General features: G+C 39.2%; 1 long non-coding RNA gene across 1 annotated transcript in view; it reads left to right on the top strand.

Annotated features, from left to right (window-relative positions):
• The first annotated feature begins 4,973 nt into the window (after nt 1–4,973).
• The window catches only part of LOC132333627 (uncharacterized), a 31,453-nt gene continuing 10,336 nt past the window's right edge, over nt 4,974–26,090 (top strand). The window contains exons 1-3 of the long non-coding RNA XR_009488217.1: nt 4,974–5,108; nt 7,335–7,480; nt 12,322–12,478. This is a non-coding gene — a long non-coding RNA (uncharacterized LOC132333627). The remainder of the gene's footprint in view (nt 5,109–7,334; nt 7,481–12,321; nt 12,479–26,090) is intronic.

Below are 26,090 nucleotides of genomic sequence, written 5' to 3'. Positions count from 1 at the left end.
CCTGCAATGCTAAAGCTATAAAATATTCTAATTTCATGCCTTATTTTCAATAAACTGAAAAATAGGGGCTTTAATCTGTGTCTTTTCAGTTTATTATTGGAAGTGAAACTGCTGGCATTGAAAAAATGAAACAGACTGGAGAATCCAGTCAGTTGTCTGTGAAGGAAGGAGAGAGGGAGAGATCCCCGTTACTGCTCTTGTTTTCCTTCAGTCCATCTCCTTTGGAAAAGAATGCTTGCAGAATGGTAATGGCAGTTTCAGAGATTTTCATGTCTTCCCTCATTTGCCCTGCTCATAAAGAAAGGGCTGGAGCAGCCCTGGAATAGAAATGGGTGATCAATTATTCTAGCCCCTTGCTATCATGAGTCGTTTACTCCAGCACATGTGTGATTCCTATTCTACCCTGAGGGGGGAAGATAAATGCTCTACTTCCCTGAGAAAACTAAAATTTAAAAAGTCACATTTCTATTTCCTCATTTGTTCTGTTTGTGGAAAAGGGGGCAAGCAGAAACCTTAAGTTTCCTCATCAGTTTTAAGGAAAATGGCATTCAAAAGTCATTGAATGATTATGTATCACCAGAAGCAAATTTAGTGACCTTGCTAGGTGAGGCTGAAAGAGCTGTTATAAACAATCTGCTTGGTGGATCTGCCTCTTTCTGGAGCTTGCTTTCCTATGGCATTTTGAAAGAATCTGTAGCAATATTCTGTTTGTTTCTACCTTTCAATGTTTGCATTGGTTTCATTAAAAAAAAAAAAAAGGCAAACAATAAAGTCTGACTTGCATATTTTCCCTAGTTGTAAGAAGTTAATAATTACTGAAATTGGTTCTGTCTTATTGAAATGTTCTTTCATCTCAAGAATGAAGACATCCTATCAATTCAAGAAGATTTTTTCTTTAGAGAAAGAATTCTCTGAGCAGCATTTGGCTGTTGGCAAAGATATTGCATTGTTATTACTACATTTACCCTCTGAGGTTTGCTGCATCCATTTTAACTAAAATCACATTTCTAGAAATGGTCTTTCAGTTGTACATTTTCCCTGCATTTGCAGAAATGGGAATATTACTTCAAGTAGTTTTGACTCTACAATGGCTGGACTTGTGGCTCTCTGCACTCTTAGCCCTGATTCTGGAGGAGAAAAGTGAGAAGGCCTGCAAGAAGAAAATTTCATTTTTATCTTTAGAAATCGTGGAATTCTAGAATAACCCTAGCACTAAAACCTTAGGGGTGCTGTCCCTGAACACAAAGTTGGTTCAGTGGCAGCTTGCAAAGGTGCTGCCTTGGAAGGGACTGGTGGATTTTGACAAGGATATTGAAGTGGATAAGAACTCAGATTTATTCACTTTTTAGGTGTGTGCCTGATGTACTCAGAACCCAGAGAGCACAAATAGGCTTGTAACCTCTTGGTTACACACTTTGGAAAGGTAAAAGAGAAAAACAATGGCCTGTCTTCAGTAAAGCAGGAGTCAATATTGCTTGGGTCTGAATTATGCATGAGACCCTCTATTTTGTGAAAGCTGCTGATGCTCTGAGCAATTTGTTATCCATTTTTTCTGTTTCAGAAATTTACATCCCACTATTAATGTGATCATTTCACGAGTTGTGTACAGTGTAACTCATACCCATTTACCAATGCTTCATCTGCTGCATGAATGTAATTAAACAGCCTGATCTGGAGTGCTGAGCACAGAGCTGGATTTGAAATGCTCATGGATACTTCATTGTAGCTAATCTTTAGACATGGAAAGCTATTAGCACAGCTGAACAATAGCTCAGAAGTGTCTTTCATTTTATCTATATCCCTAATAGACTTTGCTGCCACAGAAAAAAAAAAAGAATTCTATTTTTACTAGGAGAGTCTTCTGCAAGTTAATTTTATGAAAATGCTAATAACTGTGGGAGTGCTTGGAAGAATTTAGAGAAATTCCCATTTTTTTGCAATATATCTCTTACAGTGCTGTTTCAAAAGAAATTTATGCTAGTCGGTGTCTGTGGTTTTGTCTATTTTTGTAAAACTTTCATAGTCACAGACATTTTCACCATTTAAAGTTGCTTCAAAGGACCTAATGAAGAGAATTTTAGTAAATCTAGGTATTAACAATGCTGGAGATGTAAGCTAAGCAAAAATTAAACAGTTTATATTGCAAAATGAACCCCAAAGGATGAAAAAAAAATACTTTTGTGCAAATTATAAATTTTCAAAGGTAAAATGAGAAGTCCACAACTGTAATAATTAAATATTCTCTGAAACAACCCTTGCAATGGCATGTGCTAACTTCTTTGTGTCCAATATTGTAAAATAGCAGATATACCCTTTTGTAGACTAACTACAGTATTTTAAACAATTTATCCTGCAGGTTTCTTCACAGGGGAAAAGGAAAGAAATAATCAGAAATAAACCTGCACACTCATACTTTTATCAGGTTTAGAAAGTCTACCTCGGTAGAAAGGCAATATTATTATTCTTGCAGAAACACTTATTGATTCTTAGTAAGTAGAACATGATAAATTTCCTGTGTTTCTATGTTATAGGAAAAATCTAGATTATATTCTTAATATTTTCACATCCTTTTACCTCCCAGTAACATACAAACATGATGATTTGTATGTCTTTGGGGGAGCTTCTGCTGTTCTCCTGGAAGAGTAAATCCAATTCAGCTGAAGAAAAAGACATTTTAATGAGAAACAGAGTGCAAAATATTTTGATTAATGCTCCAGTTCTTTGCCAGAGTGCCACAGTACCTAAAGCCCTGAATTAGCACTAGCAGAGAGATCCTCTGTAAGCCACTGACTTGAAACACAGATTTAACCCTAAGTGTTTGTGAGGATTCACTTTCCCAGTTTGAAATGCACTTGGCTTCCAGTGCTGAGTGTAACATAAATACTCAGCTTTGACTTGAAAACATATAATCTATTTCCTGCTAATGCTTTTCCTCTCTCTTCCCCTGGCACAAAAAATGGCCTGAGATCTGGATTTGTATTTTTGTTGCAGAGGAAATGGTTCTGCTGGAGGGAGCTGCAGAGACATGACAAATCTCAGCTCTCATGGCTGAGGCTTCTTGCTCTCACCTCGTGTCCTGTGTCTGCAGCAAGCTGAGGTGACTCTGTTTGGAAATCAATTCAAAGGTTCAGTGGGATGCTGCTGGAGATTCCCCTGGCTGGGGCCATCAAATGTGTCCTCTCTCTCATATTTTATTGTGGTAAACATTTAAAAAAAAATCTTACTTTATTGTTTTTTCATTAATAAGGATTTTCAACATTGGAATTAAATGCTTGCTAAGGGATGATTAAAGAGATGACTAAATATTATATTCTTTACAAAAGTAGAATAAATAAAATCCATTATCTTTTAATTTTTCAATCCTAGAAGAATAAGGGATTGTCACCTTGATTCTGTATGTTTTTTAAAATTAAGATAGAAAGTTCACTGTTAAGTCATTAGAGAACATATTTTTATGAGATTTTTGTAAGACAGTTATTATTTAAGCAGTGAGTGACCTCACTGAGCCCCATGATTGCCAGGGATATCTGAAGCTGAATTATGTCAAAGGACATATCTTCCATGTCCTTATCTGATTGACAGCTGCCAGGTTATATTTCAGTGTCAGTTTTATAGATCATTGCATGGAACAATTGCTGTGTCAGGCTAATCTATTTCCAGTTCTATAAATCAATTGTTTGTCAAATACTGAAGGTAAATCTTGAGGCCATAGTGAATGTCTCCTTCACAGTGACAGCTGTTGAGTTCTTTGTCTAAGAGTTGTCTTTAATAAAAAAGGAGCTACCTGGAGAACTTGTTTGTTGGCAGGCAGGAGCACAATGGGGGCTTTTTAGGAGAAAGGCTTCTGTGCTTTTTAGAACAGGTATTTCACATTTACAGTGATGATCCCAGTCAATATCTGTTCTGCGGAGAGTCTGTTGCCTTCACTAGAGCTTGAAATGAATTTTAGAACTCTTTTTGTTGACTAATTTATGGTATATTTTGGAATATATAAATATAAAACAAAACCTGTTTTTTTACATATATATGTGCCAACTACTTAATCTGTTAAATATCCTATAAGGAAGTATGCCAGTGTGATTATTAGGTATGCGGGGAACATCCTTCAGTTAAAGGATGAAGATGATGATAAATTATTTGACCAGGAAAATGGAGTCCTAAACTGCTCTGGCATACAGTAACTCTGCCAGTGGGCACTCTGTAGCAAAGCCATTTTTCTTAACTAGTCAAATTTCTGACACTCTTAAAGCATGTACTGACAGGAGACAATTTTGGTGTGTTAGATTTATTGTTTGGAATCATTCAGCTGAAATAAAAACAATCAAGTGTATCAAAGTTAATGAGGAGCAACAAAGATTATAATTGATTGGTTTGTTTTTGTTTTTTTGGTTGTTTTTTTTTTTTCCCCTGCCACTTACTATATTCTTTAATGTTTATTTCTGGATTATTGTGATCTATTCAATGCTTAGAGAACCAATAGACGTTCAACAGAAATTCTGTTACTTGTAGCAGTAGATGGCATTAAATGAGGGAAACTGTAAATAGCTTTATTTTTAATTAAGCCTATGGTTGTAGGGCTGATGTTTGAAGCAGTCATATTAGGGAATTTGTGTTTAAAATACTATCAGAAAATAATTTCAGTTGTGGTTCTTAGTATCTCTCACAGATCTTTGTGGTTTTGCTGACATCTATCCCTCCTGCCCTGGGCTTCAAAGTGCTGCAGGGCAGGGAAGAGCCTTTGGCTCAGGCAGGTGCTGCTGCTGCAGTCGGTGAATCACAGCTGCCTCTGATCAGGTTGGGATTCTGGCAGCTGTGTCTGACAATGGAATAGTTGAAAGCTGCCTCAGCCCGGTGTTAGCCACCAGCTCAGCTGCTCAGCAAACACAGATCCTCATGATCTCAGCCCTCTGTGCCCTCCCCACTGTGGCTTTTGGTTGGAGACAGATTCAATTTAAGATCTCTGGCCATATGCTCACAGCTCCCCATGGGACTGGCATTAGCAGCAGATTAAATTGCTGTGTGCCAGACATGTCCAGTGACAGCAGATTGTGACTTGGACTTCTCAGAAGTATGGGATGCAAAGCTTTAATGGGAGTTTGGCTTAGCTGGTAAGTAATATCTTGTAAGACAAGTGTCCATGGGGCTCTCTGTAGTTATTCCTTTTTTGAAATCCTTGAAAAATAAACCTTAATTTAGCATTTTCCCAAATATTTTTTAAATCTCTCGCTGGAAGGATGCGCACTCTTGAAATTTCATCCTCTTGAATTTCCTTGAAGTGCTAAAATAGATTTTAAAAACTGGTTTTCAAACAATTCAATTTAATTATTCTAAGGGAAAAAAAAAAAAACCTGAAACCAAAAAGAGGAAAGAAAGGTGTTCCATAAAGATTTTAAAATACTAAGGAGACATTTTTTGGGGAATAGATATGAACCCACCTACATTTAAAATAAAATGTTCAGGGTGGTTTTTTTTTTTTTAGATTGTCTTTGCCTCAAACCATAAAAAGGATATGGTGAGGGAAGCTTTCCTTTCTAGCTGAATTAGGTAATATATGTAATAAACCATGGACCAGGAAAGTGTTGCCAATAAGGAGAGCCTTTATTCTGCCTCCTTATCAAACATTTGGGCTTGATTGTCCTTAATACAGGCAAAGGAGTTGTGAAATTTAACAGGAAAAGAAAAGCAAAAGGGGAAAGGGGCAGTGCCCACAGCCAACTTTGTGTGCAGGCAGCCCCTGACTGACAGGGTCACAGTCTTGCTCCAGCTACTTCCTGGTGAAACATGACTGGTACCAGTGAAAAATCATCTAAAATAGAAACAAAATAACAGGGCTAAATGCCAGACTAGCAGAACTTTACACATGTGTTGTGAGCTCAAGAATCCATAGAATTGATCAGGAGATTTCTTCTCCTTGCAGATCTGTAGCAAACATGGGATTGGACTCTTTTGGGCACCTCAGCATGAGATTGCACTTCAGAAACAACAGTTTCTGCAAATTTGCTGGGGAAGCTTCTGTACAAGGCATGGCCAGTTTCAACTCCCTTCCTTACAAAGACAGAACTGAAAATACTAAAATTTGCTGCTTTTGAATTCAAAGAGAAATTTTTAACTATGATGTCAATTAATGAAGGATCCAGGTTTATTTTCATGTAGAATCTTGCTCAGGTTCCTGTTCCTCCAGCAAAGTGTATTTTTTGTGCAGGGATGATTAATTTTTGCAAATTAATGTATGTCTGTGGATCTTTGCATCGTTTTGGTCACAAAAATCATCTTGAAGAACCAAGAAAGATCTATGAAATAATTTCTCTGATTTTTGAGAAGGTGACTGTATTTGGTCTGAAGAGTTGCAAGACTAAGACTACATAGTTGATGTAGGTTCATGGTTTGCCTTTATTTAATTGAATGGTAAATGAGGTTGTGATGAGGTGACTGACACTTCTTATCTGTTGTACAGGAAAATGCAAGACTGCAATCTTGACAAGCAGAGTTCTATGAGAAAGGCTTTCTTTAGCATCGTGCAAAAATGACCACTTATAAACAAAGTAGGCCTCTATAAGGTGTTTAATCTGAGCAAGCCTTTAGGTTAAAAAGGAAAAGGACAAGAAACACTCCTTCTTTGTTAAAATATTTATAGAAATCTACAGCAAACTTCTAGAGGTTTTTGAAGTTCAAGAATATGTCTTATCTGCCTCCTGAGACCAAAGGATCCAAACTTAACTTTTATATTAGTCTCTAAGAAAAGGAAGCTTTTCAGTGTGGGTCTGAAGAAAAGAAACCTTTCATCTGTATCATCTCCCTGACACACATCCACATCTGAAAATCACCTGCCTAAAGCCCACAGAACTGAACTTTGTGAGGCTCAAGGGAGGGGAAATCCTGCTTCAACAGGAGGCCAGATCTTGTGACACTGGTGTAGCTGATGCAGTGGCTGAGAGGTCTCACTGTCAAATTGCTGTAAACAGCCTCTGGAGTGCTGAAGTGATTGATTCACTGCTGCAATAATTGCCTGTTCCTTCCATGTATCTGATACATTACACTGAGTGCCTCTGATGGGAGGGTGGCCTGGGAATCAGGGATCTGAACTGCCACACAGCAGCTGGGCTCCTTGGGGAACCTGGGCTCAAATGACTGATTTGGCTGAAACTCCATCAGGAATCTGGAAGTCCTCTTGGTGGTTTTCTACTGCCACCTCAGCTTTACCTTTCTTTTACATGTCAAAATATTTTCAGCCAAACTTGACAAGAGTTTCAAATCTATCCTACAAATGAAGTGGATCTAAGTGGTCTGGTGGAGTAGAAGTTTTTGATGCATGTTCATATTATAAATTATTCTAGAACATCAAGAGAAAGAGCAACCAATTCAAGAAAGCATCAGTTGTCTTGGTCTGTGTTAGACCTAGAAGGATCTGTGAAACAGGAGCCCACAAGAAACCAGCTTCCTCTGGTTCTGCTGCTGGTGAAACTGCTTTAATTATGCCTCTGTAAGTACACACTGAAGTAATTTCCTGGTTGTGCTGGGTCTAGTTAGTATCGATTGGTATCTTTCAAAATAAATTAGCAGTTCAACAGTGTCTTTAGTGATAGCTCTGAATTAGGATGCTAAAGATTCATAGTAAAACTCTTCTGAAGAAGAGTTCAGGGATTTTTTTCCCCTCACATTAGCACTGTCACATTACACTTCTATATAATGTTTGCACACTCTGTCACAAATTGCCATGGGCTACTGGATATATAAATTATTTAAGGAGCTGTTATGTTATCTAGATGAGGAAAAAGTCCTATTTGTTTGCAGAAGAAAAAAATGCTACTAGTTAAACTCCAATAGCTTTAGTAAACTACAGGAATTAAGTATTGACAATTGTACTGACAATTAACTAATTAGATACTACCTTGTGGAGCATAAATTTACTTAGTTATTGTGAAACCTCAATTTCTTTTACTATAAATGCCCAATTTTTTATATTTGTTATTAATTTGTTTTGCTATAAATGGTTAGGTCTTTCAATGACAGGGAGCAAGCAGATTCTCTAATTTGCTCTGCCTAGAGGGTAATCTACTGATGAGTTTGAGTCACATTGCATTAAAAGCCTCAGGATTGACTGCCCAGAAATAAATAACCTTGCCAGCACTGGTCTGTTGAGCTGGATGGGTGACATTATTTATTGCTGCTCCTATGGTGACATGACTGTACAGGAATGTTAAGCAGCTGTGTACTTGCAAATATCCCAACTTTGTGCAAAGTGAACCAGTCATAGGACAGCATTTGTTAAAACAAGACAAGACAAACTTTTATCAGTCACTCTTGGAGAAAATACTCAAGTTTGTGCTGCAGGCAGCTATATGATGAAGTCTACATAATGCTGGCTGCAAGAGGCCTAATGCCTTCTGATCTTAAAATAAAAAAATAAATAAAGTAGAAAGAGTCAAACGTCTATGTAGGCATTAGTGGAGAATTTCCTTGAGGAGCTTAAAAGTTCCCCTTAAGCAATGTTATTTGTCAGGTAAATTTCCTTGAAATACATGGTCAAGTTAAAATCAAGTTAAAATTACATCCTTGTATGTAAGTAACATGGCAGAGATAGGAAGTTGTGTTGCTTTAGAAGGCTGCACACTCATCTCTTTTGACATCCTGCTTTTTTCCCTTTCTGTAGAATCCGTAGGAACAGCACTTAAGTAAAATCCCTCAGAATAATTTTGTGCTTTTAAGGCACAATTTGCTGGTGTCTTCTTTATCTATTTTGTAAGCTTGTAACATTGCCACTAGTCTATTCATATCTTTGGGCTAATCTAGAGCTGTTAATTCTGGTAGTCATTACTGTTTCAAAGCCATTTGACTTAGGGGAGAGAAAGGAGATGACAACTCCCATTTGTCCTCCAGGGTTTCAAAACCAGACAATAGATATGAATATATGTAAGACAGCTATTTTTATTCTCATGTGTCTATTACAGTCATGCATGTAGAAGAGACATCCACCAACTTCATAGCTAAATACACAGCCCAAAGCTGATCTGTCACCTTGCTTAATCAGACCTGTGTGAAATGGCAGGGCTTTATTCTGCAATAAACCAATGAAGCACACAGTTCTCTTGGTGGTGGCTATTGTCAAAACAATTGATGTGTCTCAGAGTGCTTTCTGTTTATGTTATCAGCAAGGATTGCATTCTGTCCTTGTCTTGTGATGTTTTCTTCTCTCCACACAGTGGTAGATGTATACATACCTGGATCTGAGCCTATGACTCATGTGATTTGCCTACAAAAATGCTTAGAAGGGAGGCAAAAATAGGAACAGATTCTTGAGCAAACCAGCTTTCATGTAGTGAACTTATTACCTGGCTCAAACTGCAAACTGTGACCAATTAAGAATGGAGCTAGATGAAATTTGTTCTTCCTTACACACTGCACCTGAAATTCATTACTCTTCTGCCACTTACTGCCCCATAGAAGGGTCATGCCCTCCTGTTTTATAAAGAGAAAAAGGAATTGTTGGGTAGGTTCTGGTAGGGCAAAGAAAAGGGCTCCCAGTTCCACTCCTTATTTTGCCCATCTTCTGTATATCTTGAATGGTGGGTAAATGTCAGCAAACCCTGTGCTGACAGAAGCTGGTATTACATGGTGACTTTTAATAGCAGAGTCTTGGCATTTTTCCACAGCTGAGTGTCCTGGTTCATTTTGGCTGACAAAGCCAAATGCCTCTTTTTATATAAATGAAGCAAAAACTTCTGCCTTGAAACTCAGAAATTCCTGCAGGCTCATAGTGAAGAGGCTGAGCTGAAGTAGTTTAACATCAACATGTTAATCTATAACAAAGGAGTCCAACAGCAGCACTGGGTGTCACTTTCCAATATACCTGCAGAGAAACTTGGTCCTTTTAGTCTCTGCCCATGGCAGGGGGGCTGGAATCTCATGATCTGCCACGAAGGTCACTTCTGAGCAAAACCATCCTGTGGAAATGCTTCTGATCCCAAAATAGAGCACAGGCCTTTGTCATGTCAGTCGTAATTTCCCTTTTGCAAAATGTTCTCCAGTATAATACAAATATGCAAATGAAAAGGAGAAATTTAAATGATGATTTTTAGAGGGAAAAAACCCATGTACTCATGCAAGTGGTCTACCTTTCCTCCTAGATACCATGTGGCAACAATAATATTGTTTTTCAAGTTGAGTTACTGAGCAGCAAAACTTGAGGGGAAATGTATATAATTTACTTGTAAAAATAGGAACTGTTCTCTGGGCAGCCTGAAGTTTCAGTTTCAGTCTGTTGCAAGCTCTGCATTTTGATACCTTGAGGCTGAAATGTCTTTGGAAGGGGTGAAGTGATGCTTGTGGGTGGGTGACTTGGAGCTCATCTCTCCCAGTCTGTGGACTGACAGACCTGATCATGTTTTTCATAACCATTATTTGCTGGATCCGGCCCCTACAGTGCTTCTGTGACTGATGAAAAGATTGTGATTTCTCTGTAAATGTTGCCTTGCTACCAAAGGGTAAGAATCCAGCAATATGAAGCATTGAAAATGACATCTGCTAGAAGGTATCCTCTAGTCAACCAGCAAATCTATCAATATTAAACACTAGAACCCATAAGACATAAGTTTTTTTTAACTGTAAACCAGATTCCTGTGGTTGAAGGAACTGAGAAATGCAGGAGAAGTTTCTGACCATCTTTTTTGCCCTTATTTTAGGATTTGTGGGAGGCATTTTTTAATGTAAAATGCCAATTTGTACACACCCCCTCAACCAAAAAAATAGTCTGTAAAATGTTTGGCATGCAAAACTAAGTGAAAAATATGGCCCAAATTTCTCCCAAATTTGTCATCAAAAATCTGTGTGGATCATTAAGCAGCATTCCACTCATGTATGGCAGGACTAGGAGGAACCATGCAGTCTCCAAATCCATCTGGGTTTCTCAGTCAGTGGTCTCTAATATAACAGAAGGCACCTATAAAACTAGTGGGAGAGAAAATATTCCCATAAAATCACAGAAAATGAAACAAAAATATTACACTTTAAGGAATTTGTACAAAGATATTTATGGATACAGGGAATCTGTGGATGGCTTCTTATTTACCAACAATTTTTTGTTAAAACCTAAATGTTACTATCCATTAATGTGCACTCTGGTAAGAGGTCAGGTGCCACCCCTGTGGGTGACTTCCTTCCATTTCCACTGTGGATCTGAGGCTCACTGTCACTAGGAGAGCTAATGGTAGCTGACCAGCTACCCAAAATAAACCTGTGCTGCTAATGCTGCTCACAATGTCACTTGTGTCACCACCACTGCTCTCTGCAGCAAAGGCCACGCCGTGACTGATGGTTTGTTGGCCCAAGCTCTGGTGCCACACTGTTTGAAAATTAGAAACCAGGATTTATTACTGGAGGTTCTTTAGTCGTGAGAGAGAGCTGGTGATTCATGTGCTCAGCTGTGGCAGCCAGGCAGGCCAGTGGCACCCACAGTCTGCACAGATGCTGCTGCCAGCAGCACATCGTGCTTCCATCATCCCACTGGCTTCCCCTGCTTTGAAGTGAAAAAAGCTTCACTGGGGCTTGGGGCCAGGTTCTGCTCTGGCTCCTTCAATTCCTCCTGCATTTGCCTCTGCTTCTCCTTTTGCAAGAGTTTTTGATTTTGATCTGTAATTTTACAAAAGCCTGTTTGTTTGATGTGATGCTGCCAGACTCAGATGTAGAGCTGCTAGGATTTGTCTCAGTGCTTGACCTGCTGTACTAACAATGGGATCTCAGAGCACAGGATTATCCCCTTAATTTTCCTCACAGTTTCTTATGCATCCCTATGTTTTACAGATTATTCCTGTGGATCTGGCTCATCACACCTCCAATACAGGTCCCATTTTGGTTGATGGGTCAGTTCTTTAACAATTTAGTAAGACTTTGCCCATCTTTTTTCAAGAAAGTAAGAAAGATCCTGTGAGCTTTAGGCCCCATGTCTCTGATCTGATCATCACATGTGTCCATCTGCTCCACAGAATCAGCAGCTTCACCGAGGATTTCTGACAGTCTGTCTCATTTGGCAAAGTCTTGGCTGATCTTGTGAAGCTGTGGAAAATCAGTTGTTGATATATTATCATGTATGTGAGTGATAAAGTTTGCATATATTGAAGATAGGGTGTAAAAGGTCGTAGATGAGAAGTCCTCAAATTTAACAAATATAATTGAGTTTTCATCTCTTCATATCCAAGTCACATTCCATCCTCCCATATTGTAAATGCATAGAACCTATGCTATGAGGCATGTTGTGGGGGTTTTTAGGCTTGAAAAAATTTATTTAAGGATGTGAAGTTTTCAATAAATGGTAACTTTTTTTTACAGGGTCTCTGAGACATTATCTTGCCTTTTGTTCATACTCAACCTGATGACTTTGAGAGACTGGCATTAGCCTTTGAGAGACTAACATTAGAATCTCGTGAGCAAGTTTGCAGTGGAACTTTTCAAATTGTTTTGAATAGCTTGTCTGAGCCTGTTTTAGGTGAGTATGCCATGTAATTTTCCACATCCACTGTTACCCATATTTGTTTTCTATGCTTAACAAAATTAGCAGGCAGTGATATGTGTGTGTTCTTATTTTTGTCTAAAAGAGAGGTTTAGTGTGAATGTCTGAAATGGAGCAGATCCTCTGAACTTTCAGTGATACACTGTCCTACCTACCTACTTAAGAGAGACACTTGTTAAGATCTGATTCTTTTCTGGGTGAGAACATTGTAGGCTCAATGCAGCTCTCCCACGTACATCAACCATAGGGAGGTGGCATGTGAATTAATTAAAAATAAATCCTGTTCTATATTTTATTTTTAATCCTGGATTTTATCTTCAGTTTATATCCATTGTAAAGTTTTCATTTTTTTTGTCAGTTCCAGTGAGAGGATTATTAGAGATGTTATCTTGTTAAGCAGCATATGGGTATATTTTTAAATTTTATGGGGCTGTAAAACAATGCAAATATCATTCTTTTATGGCTACTTTACCAAAGTAAAATGCTTAATTCAGAATAAAACAGTCATGTAATGAAAAAAAAAAAAAAAATCCACATCCCTCAGCATTTTGAATGTTATTTCTGTGGTATTAATTGAAAAATTTTAGCTTTATTAAATCATTCACCTCATGTTGATTTATGCCCTGCACCCTTTCCCTCCTATCCCTGCACTCCAGCCTGTCAACAAAAGGCAGCTGGAGTTTAATCTAGGTATTATTCCTACTGTGTTCCTCTCTGAGGTATCAGGGGTGTCCTTCATAGCCTTTCTTTGACACTCTTCTGTAATCCTCTCCTTGTTGCTGTTGCCAAGGCATTACAAGTTTTGTTCTATATTTTGCATTATTCTCCATTTCAAAATTGATGAATTGTATCTATATGTCACAACTCATGAATGTGTTATTTCAGTTTTTCTGTCCCTCTCTCTTTCCCTGAGGTGCACACCTTTCTTAGTCTGCTTTCTGATGGAAGGTTTTTGGGGTATAACTTGAAGCATCTCTTCCAGATTCTGCTCAATATTTTGGACATGCAAAAGGGAATAAAAAAAGCCTGTGTTGTCAGTGTTCCTTTCTCTGCAGTGTTGTCCCTGTTATTTTTGTACTGAACTTTATTTCTATTTGTGATAGCTGAGTTTATATTTGGTAAGGCTTCAGCTGCGTTGTGTTGTTGTGACTGTGGATATTGCTGTGATGAAGTGAAGCTCCCACAATGAAATCTGCACTATTTGGCTTGTAATGATTTTATTACCAGGTTTCTCCAGAGAGGAAAATATTGTCTGTTTATGCCAAGAATGACTATTTTTAGATTCAGTTGTTTGCAGTGGGGTTTTAGAGGATGTTCTTGTGCTCTTGGGAGGAAAATAGGTATAAATCACCTTCAGAAGGGAAAGTTGAGGTCCAGATGCTCTCCCACTGAACCTGGTCAGAAAAGCAAATACTTTCTGCATCTGTTCACTTATCTAGGTGGGAAGATTTGAGATTAAAAAGCTCCCAATTTTACTTTAAACCTAACTACCTGGCAGAGACACATAACTGTGTCAAAATTTACTAAATTAGGTACTTTAAGTCTATCTTATCAATCTGGTTTTGAGTCATGAGACTTGTATTAAATAGGAATTGATGCTCAGATGATTCTTTTTACAGAAGTTATGATTAAAATAGATTTGAGTGGGTTTCCATTTTTTTTACTGAGTATGATTTCTTCCTCTCTCCCTCCTCCTTTCCACCCTGTTCCACAAAAGTAAGCCCATGGGACAACCTACATTCAAGTTTCTTCTTTTTGTTTTATTATATAAAAAAGATAAAACTGATAAAATACCTTTGGGAATGCCAAATAAGTGTGCTATGACATTATTTTACAAGACAACTTGTCAAACTTAAACTCAGGTAAGCTGCCATAGGTAAACTTTCATGTCTGCAACCAAGGAATGGTGTTCTCTGTCACCTCCTCTGGGTGAAGACTCAACACCTCAGTGGTGTCTCTCCAACACAGAATGATTTTTAGCTTCCACAGATATTTTTTTTAACTGCAGTGTTTGCCTTGGTCCCTTTACAAGAAAAAAGGGAGTAATAAGTCCTGGCTGCCAGAAGCATCTCAGTCCTTCATTGCCTCCATCCATGTTTTGAAAATTTCTTCAGAAGATTATTTCAAAAGGCTTCATTCCTTTCCAAAGGTTTAATTTTTGTGGGGTTTTTGCCTTTTGATCTTGGCATAGATGTTTGATTTCTTTCCTCTGCTTTCTATACTATGGTTTTTTGCAACTGTTCAGTTGAATATCTGAAAGTTAAGCTTTCATTGCCTTGAACTGAGAGTCCCACACACCTGGGCACTCTTGAAAATGTTCATACCTTCCTGTCTCTCCTCATCAAAGTAACAAGGAAGAACAGTCATTATTTTCTTACTAGGGTGCTCCAAGGGTGATCATTTACTGCTTATAAATTTCTTGGAGGGTAAAAATCCTCCACCTTGTATTGATCCTTCTACTTTAAAGGTCTGAGATATAAAAGAATAGTGTGCCATGAATGAATATCTAATGTTATCTCGGAGATTTTTTCAGAAAGAAGTAAATATCCCCTTAAGGAAAATGACTCCTTTGAGTGCTCATGCACTGCTGAGTGGTACTAAAACAGCTTTTTGGGTTTAGATAAGTGTCACAAGTGTTGCCATTTATGAGGGGGAACAAATAGGGAAGTGTGCTGGGAGTAAACACTGGCAGATGCCTTTTCCACCAGGTCTGGTATGGTGACAAGATGTGCAAAAAGAACAGAAGATGTGCAAAAAGATCCTTACTCTGCTCACTGTGTGCTCAGTGCTGTACCCACATTACTCATTTCTGCATTGCTTCCCCCTGAGCTGGGAAGGCACACAGGTCTAGGAACCCTGTGCTACTCCTAAAAATCCTGGAGGCAAAACTTTTTCTTTGCTTCAAAAATGCAGAAATTGTGGTTTTTAGTGTTTCAAGGTATATCAGAAGAGTAAAGATTTAGATTGTTGCCAGTGAATGAGGGAAATCCCCTCCAAATGGTGAATGATTGTCACAGACTGGCTGAGGCACAAGCATCTTGACTCTTCAATTTTTCCTTTTTTTGTAAAGGAAGAATTTTTATTATTATTATTATTTCACTGTTGAAAACCTGCTTGTCCAAACATGAAAGTATTTTACCATTTTTGTGCTATGACTGCACTTACATCTGGGAAGTCTGCCCTCCTGCTGCTTATCCTTCAAGACCAGATAAAGGCAATATTTAGTGCAGCTTTTGTTGACTCATGGTTTCTTTCAAGCTAAATAATGACTTTCATTGTATGCATCTGAAAATAAAATAAGTGTTGTAAATGAAGATTAGGTATTTTTAATATTAGCAGTTTGGCTAAATCATGGAAGCTATTCCTAAGGCTTTGGTAATTATTAGCTGCATGTCACAAATCATCCAGCTGTTCTTTTTCACCAGAATTTAAAATCTTCCTTCAGATATCTCTAGGCTCACAGGGCAGCACTTTAGCAGCACATTTTCCTCCTCCTCCTGCTCCCTGCCTGATCACAGCAACACCACCCAAAGTCCCAGGGCTGCTTTTGCAGCAATCTTCTCCAGTGTCTGCATTGTTGCAAGAGAAGAGTGTGCAAATTTTCTAACCCCTTGACAGCACAGGACCCTAAATGGCAGCAGAAACTGGGAAGTGACTCCTTGGCAGGTGCTCCAGCCTTGGAAATTTAATCTCTTTCACTGTTACTTTTGTCTTTCATGTGGAGTCTCAATAAGAACCTGTCTGAATGTAGTTACAACCTTCCTGAACTGCTGGAGTTTCCTGCATCTCCACAGTCACTGTGGCTAAAACATTTAAGGACCAAACATCTGAAATATTCAAAAGTTGCCATGTACCAAGTACATTCTGTAGGATATCCTATTAAATCCTGTAATCCTACCAAGCCTTTGCAGCCATCTCTTAATGATGTTTTTCTCTCTCTAAATAGCTTTTGAAGGCTGTCAGCTCCATCACAAGCTGTTGACTTCACTGCATCACAGGGCTGTTTATTTCTACATTAACCACATGACTTTTGAAGGTCCAAAAGCTGGATGACAGAGAAAAGCCAGAAATGATCAGTCTCCATGTTATTCAGTGTACAAACATTGTAGCATCTAAACTTTCTAAGTTAAACTTGAATTTATTGCGCAAAATTATGAAACAAATTTAGAGAAAACTGAGGGCTTGGGGGAACCTAGTCCCAGGTCTATGTTTCTTTTTGATGTTAAGCTGGATAAAAGTACATGGTTGTTCTCAATCAAAATAAATAGCAGAACTTTACCTTCACTTTGTCAAGAAGATAAAAAGGCATGGCAATAACTGTTGTTTCCAATGTCTGGCTATAGGAAAACTATTGGTAGAAGTCAGTTGGTTTTAACTGGGTCAAGCACCAGTGACAGCTAGAACAGTCTAAAAATCCCTTGAATGTTATTTCAGCATTAAACAAAACAAAACAAACTTTAAAAAAAGCCTGGGGAAATTAAAAATTTTGTATGCATCCCAATTTCAGGGGATGTATAGGATGTTTTAGGTCCCAGCTTTCTTGGGTCTTACATTTTGCTGGCTGTGTGAATAAGGGATCTGCTCTCATAGACCATCCTTATGTTAGTACTTTAGACTATGATTAATTTCCCCTTCTGACTTAACCAATCAACTAAATGTCTTTCCCATGTAAAATTTCCATGTGTTTGAACAAACTCTTTGCTGTTCCAGAGCCTTCCACTCTTGTAATATCAGTCTTCACATCGTGATTTTCTGTTTCAGGCATTGCTATAAAAAAAAATGATTTGCAAAGACTCACTTAAAAAGTAGAGCAAAAAAGATATTTTAAGGAAAAATGTTGAGCCACAAGAATGTCAGTGATTTGGAATTACTCAGGCAGGACTGCTCTCCTACTACCAGAATTAGCAATATTGTCTTACCCAACTTCTCTGTACTGGTTTCACTTTCCACCATGTTATTTTTTTTTGAAACAATGGTGCTTCTCTGTGCTTCACTGAATTGTTACATGGGTAAATTAGTAATTTTGTTAACATTTGCATGATGCTTCAAGTATGAGACAATAATTTTAGGAATTATGACTTTTATGATGACTTTCCTACTCTTAATTAGGGGATTTGGTGCATGGGCAAATTCCAGCATAGACAGTGGTTTCTGTGATGGCAAGAGATGAAGCACCTTGCATTTAGCATGCAAACAGGCTTTCAGAGCAATGTTTCCAGTGCTGACATTTGAGCTAACTAAATTACTGTTACTGCTCCATAGCACAGAGAGAAAACTTAATTTAGAAACTGAGTTCCTGTGACTCCAGGTGAGACAGCTTGTAATTCACTGGTCCTTGAACAAGGAAAATGATCCCACTGTGGTAAAGAATTTAGCTGGTTATATGTAGCTGAACGTTTGTAATTGTTTGTCTTACAGCCCTTGAGGTTGGAATGGGGCTGAGTTAGTGCTGGTGCTGTATTTAGTGATTTTGTTCAGCATTGAGGACAGCAGGGCAATGTCTCTGCAGTGCACAGAACAGCTCAGGTAACAACAGCAGTGCAGCCCCCTGCCAGCAGGCTCTGGGGTTGTGGCAAGGCAGGCATTGTAATACAACAAGGAGTTTTAAAGCCATGATTTCAGGGCAATTAGTAGATGAATGAGGTTACATTATCTATTTACTTATATGCACAAGTAAATAAGGACCTATGCACCCTTCATGGCACTTAAACTGAAATTATGAATTAGCTCACCTAACACCCACTTGAGTAACAGCGGTTGGGTGAGGAGAAAATAAACATTCACTTATTGCAACCTTCTTATTATTACCTTAATTATGATTCTGCACCTTAAAATGCAGGAGGTTTATGTGAGGCTTCTACTGGAACAAAGGGAACGCCTCAGGAAAATTACAGACCAGTTGAGATGTGTGCTTGTGCCTAAATATGCCACTAGAGACACGGAGCAGCTGATGTTGCTTCAGTTTCCAGATAAGTTGGATTTAGTTTAATCCTTGTATGAAGTTATGTATTGGCTTTTTCTCAAGACCACAATTACAGTGATGCTTACAGAAGGCACAGCAGCTAATCTCCTGGCCTCCTGCAGACAAAAAGCAATCTGCTTTCTATCCTGCTCCTTGATCATTCAGCAGCAGCTGGGAATCTGGTGCTCAGAGCCAAGGGCCACTGCTCAAGGGAAAGTGCATCATCTCCTCCCTGCTTCCTGTGTTTCTGCATTTGCCTTTTTGTGAAGCCTTCTAATGCCTCCTTCTACAGACCTTGAACAAAGAGATGTCATAAGCTGGAATCCTGCAGAATATTAAAGAGATTCCCATCATCTCCCTTGAGGGTGCTAGTGTTAAAAGTTGAACCATCAGCTAGAGGGAAGTGAGAGGAAATGTGCTAGCCATGGAGCTGTTCTCACTTTTCCACAGCCTTCTCTTTAAGTTTGGAAAGGAAGGGGCTGATCTCTGGCACACAGAAGTGAATATAAACCATCAGCTGTTAGGTCTGACTCCCTGGATAGGAGAAATACATTTTGCCACTCAAGTGGCTCTAATAATCAGCTCCATGGCACACGTTGGGTCTGGCTGCCATAGGCTAGATGAGATGCTCTCTTCCAATCTGCAGGGTGCTGACATTTCCATTCTAAAGTGAGAAGGAACTAAGACCTACATTTTTCATGAGAGCGAGTCAAAAAGCTGTGCTTTAAGAAGCTGTGTAGGGAATTTACAATCTATAAAGCAGAGATTTGAATCGGGTTTCCTTTTCTCCCTATTAATTATTTTAATTGTGGAGTTGGTTTTTTTTGTTTGTTTGCTTTGGTTTAGGTTTTTTTCCCCCTTTCTATCCTGCTGACAGGGACATCCTTACCCCAACTTCATTAGAACTGGCATATGTCTGTGAAATGCATATTTCTTATAAATGTGTTGTCAAGGTCCCTCCTTCTTTATCAAGTACCCAAACTGTTCCACTCCTTTTTGCTTTACAAATACAAGCATAACAAAAGTAACTCCTGGCCAATTGCTGACAAGATAAATTTTGTCTTCTACTTTAAAAATTCAGTCATGAAGATTCTTTCTTCTTTTGTCAAGATGACAGTCTTTTCATTTAATGGTGTTGCTACATGTCATCCATTTAATCAGTTAATTTTGAATGAGAGAAAGAGGGTTAGAGAGTGAATGGGTTAAAGTAGAGCTGCAGTGCCAAAAAGTGCCTGTTTTTCTCTCTTTTCTCCTGTTCCTCCCTAAGCACACCTCAATCAGGACAGGAAAATGTCTGGTCCAGCTGTCATGGAAGTGTTATTTATAAGTACAATTTTGAAAATGAATATATTATGCTTTTTATAGCTACTGTCAACAACTACCAGGACAGAACAACTTGTGCATCTGGCGTGGGAAGCCAATGTAAAAATTAAATTTTAGAAAAGATTTTCCTTTCTTGGTCTGCTGTCAGAGGTAACAACTGAATTTGGCCTTGATTTTATCTTCCTTTCCACATTCACAGAGAACCAACTGTCTGGTTGGAACACAGGTGGAGAAAATAGATGGGGAAAAGTAAAGAAAAGAGCAGCAGCACTGTGAGTTCTGTTCATGGTGTTGTCAGTGAGAAACACCATGCTCTGCTGTGGCGTTTTTCAGCTGACATTTGATTTCAATCCAGTTGAGAGGACAGTTTGGTAGAAAATGGTTTTCTTGACTCTTGATATTTTTGAGAATCTCAAACTTTTATTTTCTTTGAAAGGTAAGTATGAGACTTTTTACCTTAAAAGAGCAAAACCAACAAATGAGTAGAGATGTAAATACACACGAGTGACTGGGGCACTCAGAAGATGTAGAAATGCATTTTACCATCTGTGACCACCTCTCAGTATGTCAGCCAAATGTATTAGATGTTCTCTGTGGGAGAAAATAAAGTTAGTGTAGTAAGTTTTTAAGCTGAGGTAGCTGTTTAATTAGAACAAATGCATTGTTTATAGCTATGAAGTTTTTTGTTAATCTGGCAGAACAAATGACAGCCTGTGCATGATGCTAATGGAGATATATACTTTTCTAGAGTAAATATGATTGGGATGGAATATGTGATCTTATTTTCAAAGAGGATTTTCCAGCTGAGAAAAGTGAGGAATGCTGGCCTTTGGGGTGGGCTGACCCCCTGAGGCTGGGAGCTGTGACGTGGATTCTTTCCTTGGTGTAGCAGTGCTTGTGCATTGGCAGCACAGCTTTCAAGTGAGTGTGGGTGTGACAATAACCCTCAGCTTGAGGCACCACCTTTTTTACCATAATAAATACATTTCAATTGCTAATAATGGGCCCAAGAGGGAGAGAGAGAAAATTTTATTAAATATATCTGATAACAGAAAGCTTTTCATCTGTTAGCAGGCGAGCAAATTACTGTCATCAGTGATGTGTGAGGAGATTGACAATGTACCACTTTGGAGAGGGAAAGGCAGCAACACAGCCAGAATTAACATTACAGAGCAAAGTTGCTGTGTAGTCATGTCATGCATCTTCTTTGACCCACAGATTTTCAAAAAGAGAATCATTACTTTTATCATGGATTTTTCTGACCTACGGTTCATACTAGAAAGGCACCTCATTAGATTGTTAGCAGTGTGTGCTCCAAGCATGGGGAAAATATTGTCAAAAACACTTCACCTGACTGCCCTCCCCTTTGAAATGCATCAGCAACTTAACTTCCATTCTAAGAGTAATTTTCTGTTTATTTTAGCATTCTTAAATAATAACTATGACCAAATAAAATCTTTTCTATGAATTCCTCCCCCCTTTATACCGTGCCCATTTTTGGTAAAAATATTTTGCATCAGTAGATACTTGATATATCCTAAAATAAGTTTTAATCTAAATTAATTTGTTCCTGAGTCCAGTAATAAAAAGGTAGCTAATACTTCATTCTGATTTTGCCATACTAATTTAAAATAGTGTTTGCACTGAAAACTCTTTTGCTTTGCTGAAAGCTGGGAACATCCAGAGTTTAGTGAATATTTCCTTTAACTTCAGTTGTTCCAGTTTATTCAACCACCTGAACCTCCACAGGCTTCAGAGACCCTGATCCTGAAGTGCCATACATGGCTTCTATGCCCAAGTGAGCAAACAAGTGACTTGAAACTTGTATCTTGATTACTTTAAAAAAAAAACCAAATAGGTGCATGCTTTAAAGCATGGAAAATAGATTTTGCATACCATTAGGTTGTAAAACTGATTTTTTTTCACAAAAGAGAGATACTGGGAAAAAAACCCCTCACTTTTTATACAACAAAGTGATTTTTTTGACATAATACCCAATTGAGATAAAATGTAAATGTCAACATTTCAGAAGAAAATGTCTTAAAGTAGTTAAGATGAAACTGTCAACCTGTGTTTTGACACTCTGCCATGAAAACAGATATGATCCTATGAAACTTTTCTGTTGCATGATTTCAGCCAACTCAAGAAAGCACCAAAATACATCTGGTTTCATTTCATAAATTTAGAAGTATCCCTTTTTTTCCCTTACTTGCATAAGGAGTAATCAGAAGTTGCTTGTCAAACCAATCACTGTGTGATTAGATTAGCTCTTACCCCATATGCCTGAGTTGTTCCAATGATTTTGATTTGCTGTGGACACCTAGGAGTTACTGTAACCTTTATCACTCAACATTGGTTTTTGCTTACATTTTAATCCCTGGCTCTCCCTGTTGGATTGTCCTATCAGCAGTTGCTGGTATATTTGTTAGGTTGTGGCCCCCCATGCAAAGCTAATTAATTGTTTAATTTAGAAACATAGTTAGCCTTGTGTATTAAAAATTCTGTAGCTTAATGATTAAGACTGCCTTCAACCCTGGGTTTAGCCTAGGGCAAAGCTGTTAACTGTTGAACTGCCTGTGCATGGTGATCAGGCTGCATTTGGCTTGGCTGCTGCTCCTATGGCTTTGTGGCCCCCTGGTTATGGGCAGATACTTGTGCTGTGTAAAGAACTGAGATAATCCATGCCCCAAGGAGGTGGGGCCATGGAAATGAGAGTTATCAGATGATTATTGGCAGGTGGCAAGTGCAGAGAGGAATAAGGTGTTCCTGAAGCAGTGCAGAGAGTGGGTTCAGTGTCTGAGATCCCAGCCCCTCTCAGTTATCTTTTAGCTTCACGTTAAACATTTTACAATGGCCTGTAAAACAATGATCTACTAAAGACACATCCACAAGCAATGTCTCTGCTAGCAGAAAAGTATATGGATGTGGTCCCAGGTCATTATTGCAATGTAAATAACAAATAAGGTAACAATTAATGGATCCCTGTTCTCTGTGGGCAGAGAGATGAAGCAGGTCATCACTCACAATCATCAGCACTGTGCATTTCGTGTGGAGGCAGTGTGCAGCTCCCCATTTTCATCACTGTGTATGTGAGGAGGCATCTGCCTTTAATCTGGTGAGTGAAGTAATAATTCTAGTTTTATGTTGTCATACTGCCTTGCCACAGAGAGTGCTCTTGCCCCTGCCCCAGCAGTGTCCCACATGTTCAGCATTTTCACAGCACTGCAGTTGCTGCATTCTGCAGGCAGAGGTGCCTTGCCTGCAGGTTACAGGTGCCAAAGCCAAGCCAGCACCCAGGGGGGATTTGAATTCAGAAGTTTTTCCTGTTTTGTGTTTTGCCCTGCAGTTTTGAGTTGTATGACTCTTTTTTTCAGGTGCAGTCTAGCAAGCTCATAAATTTGTTTTTGGGTTTCAGAGGGTCTCCATTGGCACCTTGGAGTTTTCTGGAGATGGATTGCAAACAAAAGGAAATGTTCTGTTGATTTATGAAGTACAGACACCACATATTTCTAGGTTTTGAAGAGCTGTTTTGAAGAGCTGTTTTGACTAAATCCTTGAAATATTTGCCTTACCCTATTTAGGTGCTTTGGAATTGGAAATTGTGATGATTCGTGGTTTTGTTAAGCTTTTGTTCTGCCAGTTCTGCTAGTTCTGCTTTTCATATTTACTATTCTTACAGTAGCAGCTACAAAATCCTCCCACAAGCAGACTCTCACTGTGTAAATATGCCACTCCCTGCCCAAAGGAATTTACAATCAAAAGGCTTGAACAAACTGAACTGAGAGAAAACTACCCCCTGAATGGGAACAGCAGCTTGTTTAGATCAGGCAGGGCTGCAGCCATTAGTTCAGTCTGGGACATTTGGGGTTCCATACACGTGGCAGTTCCTGCAGCATCAGGTGGGATGTGAATTTCCAGAGCTCTGCCTGCTCTGCACTGACCTCCCAGGCGGGCACTAACTCGGAAGGTTTTTATTCCCCTGGAGCAGGGAGTGAGCTGTAAATGATTCTCTGAAAGCTGCTTCTGGCATGGGTTACTGCAGCCTTGAGGCTGCTGCAGGATGACCTAATTCTGAGCCTGTCCCCCTGTGTGTGATCACCTGGGCACACTGCTTTAACCCACTTTGCTCTGCAGCTCTGAGCCACAACAAGCCTCTCCTTTTTGGGGCAGCTGGGAGGTTGTTCCTGCAGTCTGCCCCTCACCCTGTTCACATAAACTGCAGAGCTGCTTCTGAGAGAGCTGCTCCTACACAGGGGGGATTCAAAATATGAGCTTACCTCAGAGCACTGGGCTGTGCTTTCTCTTCAGCCGAGGCTGGGGTTGTATCTGGAGGCCATAATGCTATCAGTCATCCTGGCTGGGAACCTGAACACAAACTTGGCACTGGAATATTTTTCTCTAGTGATAGCCTTTTGCAAGTCTAATCTCCAGCAATCACTTCCAAGTAGCACACAGCAATCAGAGCACTGGCATTTTTAATGGGACAAAGCAATTTTTTAGCAAATAGAAGACACATAATCTGCAATCAAATATGTTTTCTAATTGTGAAATTCTTTTTTTTAATAATGTCTTTTCCCATTTATCTGAGAGCTGTTTTCAGGAGCTTTGGCTATTTAGAGTCAGGTGATATAATTCATTTCCTCTCTGAAGAGTATTGTAAGCAATTGGGAGGAGAACTAAGAGATGAAAAATTTGTGTATTTGTGAATGTGCACATTAAGAAGCAAAAAAAAAAGATTCCTTTGGGCCAATTCTGGGATAAGATACAAGACTCATGTCGTTGAGATCTGCCACTCAGCTGTGCAGAAGGACAAAACCTGCTGAGTTCCCTCTGCCTCCCCTGTCCAGTGCCAAAAGTCTGCAGGACCTGCCTGCTGAAGGAAGGAGAGGGAAGCATTTGAGGATGCTGTGACTGCCAGCAAATTCTGAGCTGCTGGTTGTGCTCTGTCTGAAGGATGGGTGGCTGCAAACCACTGCCCTCCCTTCCTCCCCTTGTTCCTGCTCTGACTGCCTGGCTGACCCGAGGCATCGACTGCCAGACCTGTCATGACTGTGCATGGATTGAAGGCTTTTTATTCTGGCCTTGATTCCTTTTACTCTGTCCAGCTCTGTGATAATTTGTGTGGACCAGATGTTGCTTGGTTATCTGTGCTTGACTTTCCAGTTAGATGCTCTTTATCTGTCATTATGTATTGATTACATTAAGAACATCTCAACTTTCAGCACAAGAAGCTGTGTCAAAATTGTTGCAAGTGGCAGTGGTTGTACATTCTGCTGCCTGAGGAGGTGCTTGGAGTTCTTTCAGCTTTTATTTCCTGTATGTCCTGTTTGCATTTATCATCCTTTATGTGTTGTCTGGTGTACTGCTTTTCCTGCCGGTGGCCAAACTTTCAGCTGGATGAATCAGCATAAACTTCAAACACAAGTGTTTTGGCACAATTCCTTTTGTAAATTCCAGTTCCAGGAGTGAATTTCTATTTTAAGATAAACACCATAATGCTCTTACATTTTACTTTTGGGCTCACCTTTATCAAACCAAAGCCTTGGCAGGGAGAACTGCCAGTTATGATTTCAGATTAATTATGTGAGCAGCTAATGCAGTTGGGAGAAAGCTCTTTCTGAGCAGAAGGATGCAGTCTGCAGTTTTCTCTCACATTTGTTGTTTGGGGAGTACACTCTGCCTGCCTGAGCTGCTTTCCTGCTCTCCATTCCAAGGCATAGCACACTGCCTGCATTCCTCATGCACTATGTACCTAACAGTGGACATGGAACCTGAGCTGAGGTTTAGTTACAATAACAGTGCAGATAATCTCCATCCTAGCAATGGACAGCTGCTGCATCTCATAGGATGAAACTTACACCAACCCAACTTGGTGCAGCTCCAGAGCACTGCAGAAGTCTCTGCAGTGCCAGAAATGGCAGAGTCACACTCAGTTCTGTGCCTCTTCTGGGCTAATGCATTCAGGCACCTCTGCAATGCTCTAGTGACTGCTTCTGTGCCCAGCTAGACTCATATTTGTCTGGGTGTGCCTGTGCCCAGCAATGTTTACTCTCTAGAAGAGTAACTTGGAATTCCTGGAAGGCAACTAAATACTGCACAAATACTTTTTACTTATTAAATAATAATAATTAAACTAAATACTTAATCACTGCTATTAATAAGAGTAGCAACAAAAGAATGTAATGTAGCCACAAGTACTTTAAAATTACTTTAGTTTTCAAGAGTGGTTACGTTGCTTTTCCATTGCTGTCACCCCCTCTAAACAAAATCTGCTGGAAATGAATCCTCCAGTGCTCTTGTTCA

Source organism: Haemorhous mexicanus, chromosome 14 (genome assembly GCF_027477595.1).
Source record: "Haemorhous mexicanus isolate bHaeMex1 chromosome 14, bHaeMex1.pri, whole genome shotgun sequence".
Lineage (NCBI taxonomy): Eukaryota > Metazoa > Chordata > Aves > Passeriformes > Fringillidae > Haemorhous > Haemorhous mexicanus.
The sequence above is the reverse complement of the archived record's forward strand: the minus strand, read 5'-3'. Positions and strand labels throughout refer to the sequence as shown.